We start from the raw sequence: 12,996 nt of genomic DNA, 5'->3' as shown, positions 1-12,996 counted from the left end.
TATGTATTCTTTTTCCCATTGTTTTGCACTGTCTTTCTAATCTCGGCAGCACTCGGCAACACCGGCCGATTCGTACCTCATCTTTTGCGAATGATCTCAGCACCAGAGACGAAATTTACGGAGACAGCCGAACATCTGTTAACGTTTCACTTGGTAGAGCTTATGTCAGAAAAAAACTAATGAAGAAATACAAAGCCAAGAAATTTTTAAGAATTATACGGCCTGATAGGTTTAGGTCAGTTTACTGTTTAAGGTTGTTGCTAAAGACGGTAAGCTTTTTGAAAAAGCTCTACTTGTGAACTACATAGCCAACAGACGACAGCAAAATGCCGGGGTAAAAAAAAAAATACAAATACGAATAATATGTTAGACGGTGTGACCGTTGGTGAGGGCGGAGCCATCAAGTGAACATTTCTACATTTTATTGTTTAATGATAAGTCAGTGTTAAAATCAAATTGTGTGCAGTCTAGACCAACTCCAAAAACGGCGTGAACTCCGAAAACGAAGTCTTTGGCTCCATCATGCATTGCGGCAAAATGGCGTCCGATGTAAACAAACGATGGATTGTCGTTCGCTTTCTCCAAAATATACGACTGCATAATGGCTGTATTTAGTTCATCGTGACTTTATTTTAATTTTTGTTGAATGGATAATTACATTTATTAAATTATTTTGTGGATATTGACTTATTCATCGCTTCAAACTCTTGCATAATAGTAAATTGGATATACGAGATCGAATTCAATACCGCCGGTAAGAATTATTTTCTTATTTGATTTATTGTCTCCTTGATCTAAATTTTATGTCCTTTCTAAAATAAAGGTGTTTTTATTTGTTTTTGAAGACACCAACTTGTATTTATTTTAATCAGAAAATTGCGTATTTTTCACCACGGAGCAGAGATATTCACAGGTTCATTTTTAGAAGACATGTTGTGACCTTAATTTCTAGAAGAGTGGTTTTTCGTTTTCATATTGATAGATTATAGTTTTTAAACTGTTTTCATAATAATATTTGTTTGTATGTGATAAAAATTCGGTAATTAACGATGATAAGAACTTGCGCATTTAATTCAGATATCGTACACAGATAAAAAAAAAAACGGAATGCTAATTTATGTGTAAAATTCAGTCAAGATTTTAACAGTTACATTGTATTTTGTCCAATTTTGCATATATATCCCTTTTATTATACATATTTACTTCTCAAACGTATCATTTTCTCTGTAATTTATCTGACTTCAAACGTCAACTTTGAAAGTAAATATCTCCTTTTTTGCAAATAAAATAAAAAATCTCTTCCGAAGTCTTTTATTTAGCATTTCTGAGTACTGGTGTAATTGCCATACTTTCCAAAACTTTGCATGGACAGTTTTTGTAGACCACGGACTCTATTTTCGGAGTCTTTTTCAGTCTCAATTTCTTACTTCCGGAAACGCTGTTTTTGGCGTTCGTCTGGACTGGTGTGTAGTTAGTGTCAGAAAATCATAACAAAGACCTCATTCTTAAAAAAAAAAACCTTCAAGTTCTCTTACCTCAAATATTTTTCATTTCAAATAAAGAAATTTAAGGTATTTAGTTTTATAAATCTGGAATACTTTTTCTAAGTTATTTCATCATGAACTGCCTAGCCACTCAAAATCAAGTAGCATAACGGGGAAAGAGCGTGCACTGGACCAGTCAAGGATTCAACCTACCAAAGCCCAAGAACTCTTTCACCTATGTATCTGTCCAACAATATTAATAAACGAATATGCCTGAGCAACATTTCTTTATCTTTCATGACTTAATTTAAAAATCCCAATCCAGAAAAATCAAGTCATTTAATTCTCATCTTTTACTTCCAATGCATGGTCATGACATCAAATACAAATAAGGACAATTGTTAGGATCGAATACATCGGAAGTCGAACTTATGACCCAAACTACAGAAAGATGATCTAACTCCTGGGTTATCAGGACACTCGGAAACTGATCCTCTGACCAACACTAGGGCTGTGTATCGTGAGGGCTAAAAGTATCAGCATCGCAAAATTTCTGAGAATTATTTTCTTAATTTTAACGAAAAAAATGTACAGTAAATTCAACATTTCTGCATTTTAAAAAATTAATCCGATTCGAATAGTGTTTAGTGCTTTCTAAAACTAACATAAAAGCAAGATAAAAATCTTTTCTGGAAAAAACAAATTTAACTCAATAAAAGGATTTTTTTTTTTACAGATATTAAATTGTTTATGCCAAAACTATTAGAATTTTAAAACCAAAACTTGTGAATAATAGCTAGGGTACATTTCTGGGAAGTATCAATGTTTTGTGACATCCCTATTCACCACATAAATAAAAAAAATAAAAATTAGAAATCATTTTCTTTTATCATTTGAAGCGTATCCATAAATGGAACATGTGTTTGATGTGGTAGTTTAAGCTTCAGACATGTCCAAAGATTCTTCTTTTGATGGGGAACTTCACGAAACTAAATTTGACACTTAAAAAAAATGATAAAACTTTTGAGAAAAAAAAATTCACAACAACAAATATGAGACACAGGCCTCCACCTGCAAATGTATATAGGAAGAAGCAGGTAATCAAAGACAAGAATTAATTAATTAATTAATGAAAAATGAAAAAAAAAAATTAAAATGCATACCCCTTCCCCCCTTCTTGAGTTCATACCAGAATTCAGTAAAGCTTTTCATGCAATATTTTACCACTGAAACATTTTTAAAATGTATTATTCAAGAGGAAAATTATACCAAGTCACAAAAAACTTTTATTTCTAGTTTGTGTATTGAAAATAATCCTGAAGACATTCGTAATTACTAAATTTTATTAACAAGTAAATTAGAGTTGTTTCTTTTCCCTAAAGTCTGGTGGAAGGGACCACAGAAAGATCCGCCCCTCCATAGTACGTAGTACGCAGTCTAGACAGTGACGTCACTGGAATTCGTTAAACTGTTTTTTGCTTCACCAAAAACATATTAAGGTTTATTAAAAGGTGAATAAATTTGTTTTTAAAAAGAGAGTACGCATACGAAATATCAATTATTACAGGTTGTTAAAAATTCAACAGTTTACGCTGATTCATGCAATGAATGACGTCACATGTCAGGTCTATGACGATCGAGTGCAAGTTAGACTAGGCCTAGATGAAAACGAAAGTAACAAGGATGTGTACTATAAGGGTGTTTTTGATTATTAGAATTTATAAAACTTCATTAACGCAGGATTGGAATTAAAATTACGATTCTCCAGCATCTCGTTTATGCGGGAATTTGTCGCGAGATTCAAGATGGAATTGACTATGGACGCCATATTGGCGACAAGGTTCTCAGTTCCATAGGTATTGTAATAAAAATATAGTTTACAATAGAATTCAATATATTTTACATACATACGTGTTACCTATAGGGAGAGCTTCGCTCTCACGGGCCCTTCGGGCCCGTGAGAGGGCTCCGCCCTCTATAAATATTTATTGGTACAAACACAATTACAATAATTGGCAAAGGCCCATTGAACATCATTAGATAATGTTTACAAAATTTATGCAGTATTAAGGACATACGCAACGTACCTTACCTACTGATAATTTTTCAAGATATTCTTAATTTAAGATTATAGTGTCATCAGATGTTCGTCGACAAAAAATCAGAATGCATTACCAGGGGTTTTGAAAAGATATCAATTGATGAAAATTCTTGTATTATTCAAAGAAAAATACACAAAAATTACTAAACACATATTCTAGATGTTTTGTTTATCCAAACTTGTTTTAGAAGAAGTGTACTACAGCATATATAGACATACAAATGTAGCACACAATTCCTTTAAGTATTGGAACTCTTCAACTCCAGGGAAAAAGACAATAAAGTTCAAACTACGTTGCGTATGTCCTTAAGTACATCAGACATAGTTTCATGATATAATACCCAAGGCCAAACATCCTATATCAGTCCATGCATGGGGTGAATGCACACAGAGGGTTAAAAGATAAACTGAATATTTAATTATGTCATCTAATGCGTGCATTCTATAGCAAATAACAATATGACACTTAGGCGCGCAAAGGCCTAATCATTAGCCAAAAAAAGTTTGTCATCAGGCTAAGTAAAAACAGTCGAAGTGATTTCTTCGAAAAAGAAATGAAAGTGGAAAGGTTGCCTGGTCCCCTTACCACTACGGTGTTGACTCTATTGAGTTTGGGAAGGGGACTAGCCTGCATTTATGAGTAATATCGCCAACAGACGACAGGAAAATGCCGGGAAAAAGAAAGAAAGGATATAAAGGCACCCACCGACAAAGTTAGTATAAGATTTGAATACTTCTAGCCATTACTCAAAATAGCAATAAAAGGGAAGTTTTATTCAATACTGAAAATAGCAAAAAAAGGGAAATTTGATTCAATGGTAAATATATAATTATATCAGGGAAGTCAAGGGTTTAATTGAGATACCATAGTCGTATGAAAAGTCTCGTTGTTTACAATGTTTTTGTTTGTTTAAATGTTATTATATATTATAAATTAGTGATATCACCTATTTGTATTTCTTAAAACATTAAATAATGAATGGTCTCTTCTTCAAGACAATTTTAAACTATATATATATATATATATATATATATATATATATATATATATATATATATATATATATATATATATATATATATATATCACTAGCGGATTTAAGGGGGGCGTGGGGGGCGCACGCCCCCCCCCCCTAAAATTTTCAAAGTATGATATGACTAATATCAATAATGCCATACTTTGGTATATAACAAATCAATACCGCTAATTTTGTGCCTGGTCTTACTCTTAAAATACACGAAAACCCAGGAGCTTCCGGGGGCTTCGCCCCCTGGGCCCCCTCTATTCAAAGTATGATATGACTAGTATTAATAATGCAAAACTTTGGTACATATAAACTAACCAATACCCCTATAATTGTACCTGGTTTTACTTTTAAAATACACGGAAACCCAGGAGCTTCCGGGGGCTTCGCACCCTGGGCCCCCTCTATTCAAAGTATGATATGACTAGTATTAATAATGCCAAACTTTGGTCCATATAAACTAACCAATACCCCTATAATTGTGCCTGGTTTTACTCTTAAAATGCATGAAAACCCAGGAGCTTCCGGGGGTTTCGCCCCCTGGGCCCCCACCAGGGCTCGCCCTGGACCTACTGGGGGCCTTAAGGCGGCCCCCAGACCCCCTGCCTGAACGAAATTATCCACGCCCCCCCTCATCACAAATCCTGTATCCGCCCATGTATATATATACAAAGCACTAAAAATGACCAACGACACGAACAATAATAATTGTCAAATTTTCGGGACGACCTGCCCCTTCCTCAGGAAAAAGAAAAAGTTAAGAAGTCATAAAAACAAAGGAAACAGAGAAACAAAAACAACTAGCACTACTACTAAACTACCACACACTAAATATTTACAGTGTTACATGTTTAATTTCAAGTTAATAAACAGTCGTGAACAAAGAAATCCGGAGCGTTATGAATTGCGTCCGGTCACACCCGCCGTATGCTCTTTGTCATGATGAGGAAATAACGGAAAAAACCCGTCGACCATTCAGTGTGTAAATAATGGCCTAACAATTAGTATGAAAAACATCAGTCAGCATTTGACTTAATGATAAATTGTATTTGCTGACAAAGTCATTGTATCGACCATAGAACTTACGAAATGACGACTTTAAACGAGACTGCTGATATTCTTGTTTCATCAATTTGTTTGTCAATAACTTACCTCGTTTTAAAAATTGTTCATACCGATACGTAGAGCACAATTGTAAAAATTCTCATCATCATTTGAGAATTCCCTTCACACTTTAACTAAGTTATACAACTAATATATTGAAAGAAAACAATTTTTGGTATACCACTTTAAAAAAAGAACGATATCGTTCCCAAAAAGAGTATTGACTCGTGCTCACTCCTCCATGGCATGGAAGGTAAATTGCGTTTCAAAGATTTGTATTTGTCGATTTTAATTTGTGTTTGTTTTTAATTTCATAACCTAAAAACCAATCCGTTCGCGGACACTAAACATAGAAAAAAAAACTTGGAATGGCCTAATGTTTATCAGTGGATATTAAATTCAGAGCTTTTGCAATGTCGCATATGCCTATTAGTTATTCTATTCTTTAACTGGAATGACAAATACATTTATCATTCAAAATCGGATTGAGATCGGCATGCTTGTATTCTCCGCTACGTCATTGTTGTGCCAGTCAGACGACCAAACGCGCCGAGCTCCAGTAATGGAAAGTATTAACTTTCCTTTTCCGAGTTATTCCCCTTTGTTTGAAAATTCAGAGGCTTTGGTTTTCCAGACAATGGCTCCGAGACTACAAAAACCGCAGCAGAATTACCATTGAATTTGAAAAATAATTTTTTTTTAATTGTGCACATCGGTTTTTGTTTTTTGATTTCTGCGTTCAAAAGGGTGCTAAAGAAGGGTAAAAAATTGGGACGCTAAAATGAGCGAAAATTTAGACATATTTTCCTTTGCATTCTTTAAACTAAAAATATTTTGTAAAGACATGTAGAATAAAAGTTATGCAAAATTTCAAGAGTTTTCATTTGACATTGCTTAAAAGGAACTGGCCCCTAGAATTAGGGTTCTAGGACTCAAAAACAGATATATAAAATCAATATTTTGATATGGTGTTACATGTAGTTGGAGAAGTTGTTCTTTCATATCTTATTGATCTCATGAAAATGTTATTTTGTTCGAGTATTGCGTAATATGTGAGTAAAAAGCTTGACCCGTAAACAGGTAACCCTTTTCATTCGGCAACTGAACGAGAAGTCTTCATGCTTGTAACTGAAACAATCTTGCTATAAATGATACCCCTTACTTCATTAAATGCTAATTTTTAATAATCTTCTAAAATGAGGTTTTTAACGTGGCGTTGGTTTTCTTAACAAATTATTTAGTGACAACTTTCTTTTTTATTTAGTTTTAGAGCAAGCCTTCTAATAAAAGAGAGGAATAGATTATTTTTCGTTTTTTATCATTAAAATAAAGAATCAAAAAAGTAATATAAAACTTTTAAGCATAGAATGGTTTATGTTCATTAACTGTACATTCACCATTCACCTCGGTTTTTACCGTCCCTCGATCGCACGTTGCCGAGGTTACCAGTGTACCAGCCATCTGGGGTCATAAACAAAACAAACATCAGCGATGTAAATACATTGTGCAAACACAGTGATTACTGGAAAACTACAATGATGCGCATTGATATGGTACATGTAAAATTTTTCGTTTGAACAGAACTTTTGAGTCTTTTTTATCGAAAGTCGTTTGTTATATAATGACAAACCCATTTTCTAGAATTGAGAAAGCAATATTCCTCGCAATGTTTTAGGATATCCTACTTTCTGAGACTAGCAACGCGAATTATACTGGAATGGGGATATCATGAAGCTGGGAGAGAGAGTGAGAAACTATATCCGCTTCTGTAAAACTCACGCATTGCAACGAATATGTTCATAATTTCATGTATATGTATTTGTTATGTCTAGGTAAGTTATCACAGCACGTGTATCTATCAAACACGTATTTACGCGGTGTTTATGTAGACTGCCAATATGATTGACTATTGCCTTTATAGAACGGGGTGGGGGGGGGGTGTTTATTGTTTAACGTCCCTCTCGAGAATTTTTCACTCATATGAAGACGCCACCACTTGCCGGTGGAGGGCTGCAAATTTATACCTTTACTCGGCACTTAGGGCCATTGAGCAGTGAGGAGTCTTTTTCGTGCCAGTTTATTGGGACCGGTTTATAGGTCTCATTCGAAGGACGGGTATCCACATGAATTTGAACCCGCGACATAAGGATTGGCTCCTTACTTCGCGACTCTTAGAGCAGACGCTCTAACCACTGCGCCACGAGGGCGACGGTGGGAGGGGTGGTGGTGGTGGTAAATTCCGCTACAATAGTAGTATTATAGTGAGATTCCGCTATATTTTTAGCCGTAGTTATCCTCGATTTCACCAAATAACATGATTGCTGTTTATAGCGCAAGTCACGGTGGGTATAAAAATGGACAATAACTGGCATCCGTGGATCTTACGAATTTTATTAAATTTTCTGCCAATGCGTTTGATGGACTTTTGCGAGAAGCGCTACTTTTACGGTTGATGGCTTACTTTGACATTTAAACCTGCACAAGTAATAGCTTTTCAAAAAGCTTGCCTGACTAATCAATCAATATCTATGGAACGTATAAGCAAGAGAGGTGCTAAACGTTTCCGTCATCAAGGAGCGACATAGTTGCGATACTTCATTACACAAGATGTACAATTGACTTTCTCATAACCAAATACTACAGATTAACGAATATCTAAGACATGCCACTATTTGGTCATTTATAGTTAGCCCACTGGCTGACTAGTTACGTTGGGATGAAACTGCAAGTGCGCTAGCGTAGATAATAATTCTGGGAAAAATAGTTTGATGATTCGTTTTAAAGAAATTCATATTACATGTACTCTCTTACTAGGGGGCGCGCTTCTTCATGCACACTCTCTGGTCAGTGATAGATTGATGAGACGGCCTCTATTTATAGACTGGTCTGTTTTCCGTCGTTCTCGACGACGAAGTAAATTATGAACCGTTTTAACTGGGAAAGTTGTCTTGAAGTGCTTGAGACAAAAATGTTTCAATGCTACTCTAGGACGCAAAGTAAATGGCCTGTACACTTTATAGTTAGAGCAAAACAATATACTAATAACATCCCCCCCCCCCCCCGGGACAAAACTCACGCGATGATGGTTTTACCACATATAGATGTACAAGTATTATAAATGAGTTTAAAATACATCTTTATGTACAGTTTTAGATTTGTTTAGTTTTTCTTTTCAATCGATTTCAGGACCTTTTTATGCCCCCGGATCGAAAGATCCCGGGGGTATATTGTTTTTTTTGTCCTGTCTGTCTGTTTGTCTGTTTATCTGTTTGTCTGTTTGTCCGTTTGTCTGTCTGTTTGTCCGTTTGTCTGTTTGTCTGTCTGTCTGTTGTCAACTTTAACCTTGCCCATAATTTTTGATTGGTTGGAGCTATGACTTTCATATTTCACATGTATATTTCTTGTGACAAGACCTTTCTTTGGGTACCATCATATTTGACCTTTTGAACCTTGACCTTGGAGTTTGACCCACTTTTGCTAAATTTTATGAGACTTTAACCTTGACCATAACTTCTGAACAGTTGGTGCTTGGGGTTTCAAACTTCACATGTATATTTTTTGTGACATGACCTTCCTTTGGATACCAACAACTTTGACCTTTTGACCTTGACCTTGGAGTTTGATCTACTTTTGAAAAACTTTAACCTTGGCCATAACTTTTGAACAGTTGGTGCTTAGGGTTTCAAACTTCACATGTGTAGTCCTTGTGACAAGACCTTCCTCTGGATATCAACCACTTTGACCCTTTGACCTTGACCTAGGAGTTTGATCTACTTTTGAAAAACTTTAACCTTGGCCATAACTTTTGAATGGTTAGAGCTAGGGCTTTCATACTTCTCGTATGTAATCCTTGCGACAAGACCTTCCTTTGGATACCAACCAACACTCTGACCTTTTGACCTTGACCTAGGAGTTTGACTTACTTTTGAAAAACTTCAACCTTGGCCATAACTTTTGAATAGTTGATGCTAGGGCTTTCATACTTCACATATTTAATCCTTGTGACAAGACCTTACTTTGGATACCAACCACTTTGACCCTTTGACCTTGACCTAGGAGTTTGACCTACTTTTGAAAAACTTTAACCTTGGCCATAACTTCTGAATGGTTGGTGCTAGGGCTTTCATACTTCACATATGTAATCCTTGCGACAAGATCTTCCTTTGGATACCAACCACTTTGACCTTGACCTTAGAGTTTGACTTTTATTTAAAAAACGTTAACCTTCGCCATAACCTTTGAACAGTTGTATCTAGGTCTTTCAAATTTCACGGGTGTATTCCTCGAGACAAGACCTTTCTTTGGGTATCAACATTTTTTATCTTTTGGCCTGGATTTTGACTTGCATTTGAAGAAACTTTAACCTTCGCCATAAGCTGCCATACGGGGGCATCAGTGTTTCACAAAACATCTTGTTCATAATTATAATAACGTGCTTTTTTATGAAATGAAAACCAGTACAGATCATGATGTCTTCTTCATTTTGCCGATTCTTTACTTTGAACCTTACGGGAGTGAAGCCCATTCCTTTACGGGTACTGACCTACACTCTTGTCACTGTATTAAAAGGAAGCCCTTGTTCCTCACAAAGCATGAAATAATATGCAACTGGCTGACTTTCTAAGCTTTTTTAAAAACCTAACGTTGTAACGTATATTATTAATAAACGTACTATTGAAAAAAGGTGGAAAACAGACTGAATCAAGAAGGAATGTCCCATTTACTAGGTGGAGGGAGTTTTTTATGATTGGACTAGTCCACTTATGGGATAAATAGTAAGAATAATCAGCAAATCCATTGCTTTAGTGTTGCCTACCCATATGCAATGTGTTTTAAAAATGAGATAAAATTTACTGTTAATAAAAAATCTGAAGCTTAAGAAAAAGGTTAAAAGAATATTTCCATAGAAGTTATCACACCCATTCAATAGAACAATCCAAGAAAAAGTCGCGAAGATAATTTACATGTGACATTTGGCGCGAAATGAATGTGTCACCCCTTTCGCAGAAGGCCAATGGACTGATCCAGTAGTTTAGAAACACAGAAAAAATGTTAAACGGACATATCCGTACAAAGAATCGCAAAGAGTAAACATGTGCATGCCAAAAAACTGAAGGAATTAAACACATCATTATTTTGCATCAGTAATATGATTCTTTCTTCTGAAAACTGTATTTGTTTAAATGCAGGTAACAAATTCCGATGTGAATCAGCTTGCACAAAATCTAGTTCATTAAGAATGATCGCTTAGTTTCGGATCATGGAAAAATTAATCCCTATAATGCCTGACGCACGTGGCGTCAGGCAATTATGTATGGAGGTGCGGAATTGAAAAAGGATACGAAAACCTTAGTAGTGATTATAGGTAAGGTGTTAGGGGCGCTAAAATGATTTACCGGTATACAATCAATACAAGAGATGATGGGAGGCAGAATAACATAACTTAAAAGATGTTATTCCTAAGGGGTAGTATCTCCTTTCAATCTCATTTTTTGAAAGAATCAAATAAGGAAGAAAAAAGCATTCCTGAAAGAAAACTTGGCAGGAGTTGGTCAAGGTGGGAAGGGAAAGGGTTGAAGATAGGATAGTTGTCGTTCCCTTCTTAGAAAACGTTATATGTGCTTTGAAATGGCCTATTATTATATTTTAATTAACTTTCAAGCTAAATATTTATATCGCAAAAGAGCTTCCGTATATTGTCCTAGTGTAAAAGTAATTTATGGACTGTAGAAGTCAGCGCCTCTCGCAAAAGTCCAATAATGCGAACACACTTTGTAAAGTGGAAGTTACATTTTTAACATAGCAATAATTTGCTAATGTGTCTTCATTATATCAGTACTTCGAGTTTGATGTAAATAAAACAAGGCTTATATACAAATAGTGATGTAGAAAACTAAGCTCTCCCACTCGGCACATCTCGGCCGATTCGTTCCTCATCCCTTTGATGAAGGCGACGGAATCATCCGAGGTTTAGCGAATGAAAGTTCTCCGTTTAACATATAAAACTGTGCATAAAATGCTATGTAATTAAAAATTGCTCCAAGAGTTTTGTTAGAAATGTAATGTTTTAAAATAATAAACATGCTACCACTTTACATGTATATTACATTGATGTTTCTATATAAAATTTTAAATGTATTTGAAAAAAAAAATTATTTTGCATAAGAACATAACTTTATCAGGAAAAAAATTTATCTAATTTAGACTGTTAAATCTAGGTAACACTTGTAAACTCTCCATTAATCCCTTAGCTGCAGAACCCAAGGCCAAACATCCTATATCAGTCCATGCATGGGGTGAATGCACACAGAGGGTTAAAAGATAAACTGAATATTTAATTATGTCATCTAATGCGTGCATTCTATAGCAAATAACAATATGACACTTAGGCGCGCAAAGGCCTAATCATTAGCCAAAAAAAGTTTGTCATCAGGCTAAGTAAAAACAGTCGAAGTGATTTCTTCGAAAAAGAAATGAAAGTGGAAAGGTTGCCTGGTCCCCTTACCACTACGGTGTTGACTCTATTGAGTTTGGGAAGGGGACTAGCCTGCATTTATGAGTAATATCGCCAACAGACGACAGGAAAATGCCGGGAAAAAGAAAGAAAGGATATAAAGGCACCCACCGACAAAGTTAGTATAAGATTTGAATACTTCTAGCCATTACTCAAAATAGCAATAAAAGGGAAGTTTTATTCAATACTGAAAATAGCAAAAAAAGGGAAATTTGATTCAATGGTAAATATATAATTATATCAGGGAAGTCAAGGGTTTGAATGAGATACCATAGTCGTATGAAAAGTCTCGTTGTTTACAATGTTTTTGTTTGTTTAAATGTTATTATATATTATAAATTAGTGATATCACCTATTTGTATTTCTTAAAACATTAAATAATGAATGGTCTCTTCTTCAAGACAATTTTAAACTATATATATATATATATATATATATATATATATATATATATATATATATATATATATATATATATCACTAGCGGATTTAAGGGGGGGCGTGGGGGGCGCACGCCCCCCCCCCCCCCTAAAATTTTCAAAGTATGATATGACTAATATCAATAATGCCATACTTTGGTATATAACAAATCAATACCGCTAATTTTGTGCCTGGTCTTACTCTTAAAATACACGAAAACCCAGGAGCTTCCGGGGGCTTCGCCCCCTGGGCCCCCTCTATTCAAAGTATGATATGACTAGTATTAATAATGCCAAACTTTGGTACATATAAACTAACCAATACCCCTATAATTGTACCTGGTTTTAC

This window comes from Saccostrea echinata, unplaced genomic scaffold (assembly GCF_033153115.1).
Source record: "Saccostrea echinata isolate AGI-Se365-2 ecotype Australia unplaced genomic scaffold, CSIRO_AGI_Sech_v1 ptg000086l, whole genome shotgun sequence".
In the NCBI taxonomy this organism is placed as follows: domain Eukaryota; kingdom Metazoa; phylum Mollusca; class Bivalvia; order Ostreida; family Ostreidae; genus Saccostrea; species Saccostrea echinata.
The sequence above is the reverse complement of the archived record's forward strand: the minus strand, read 5'-3'. Positions refer to the sequence as shown.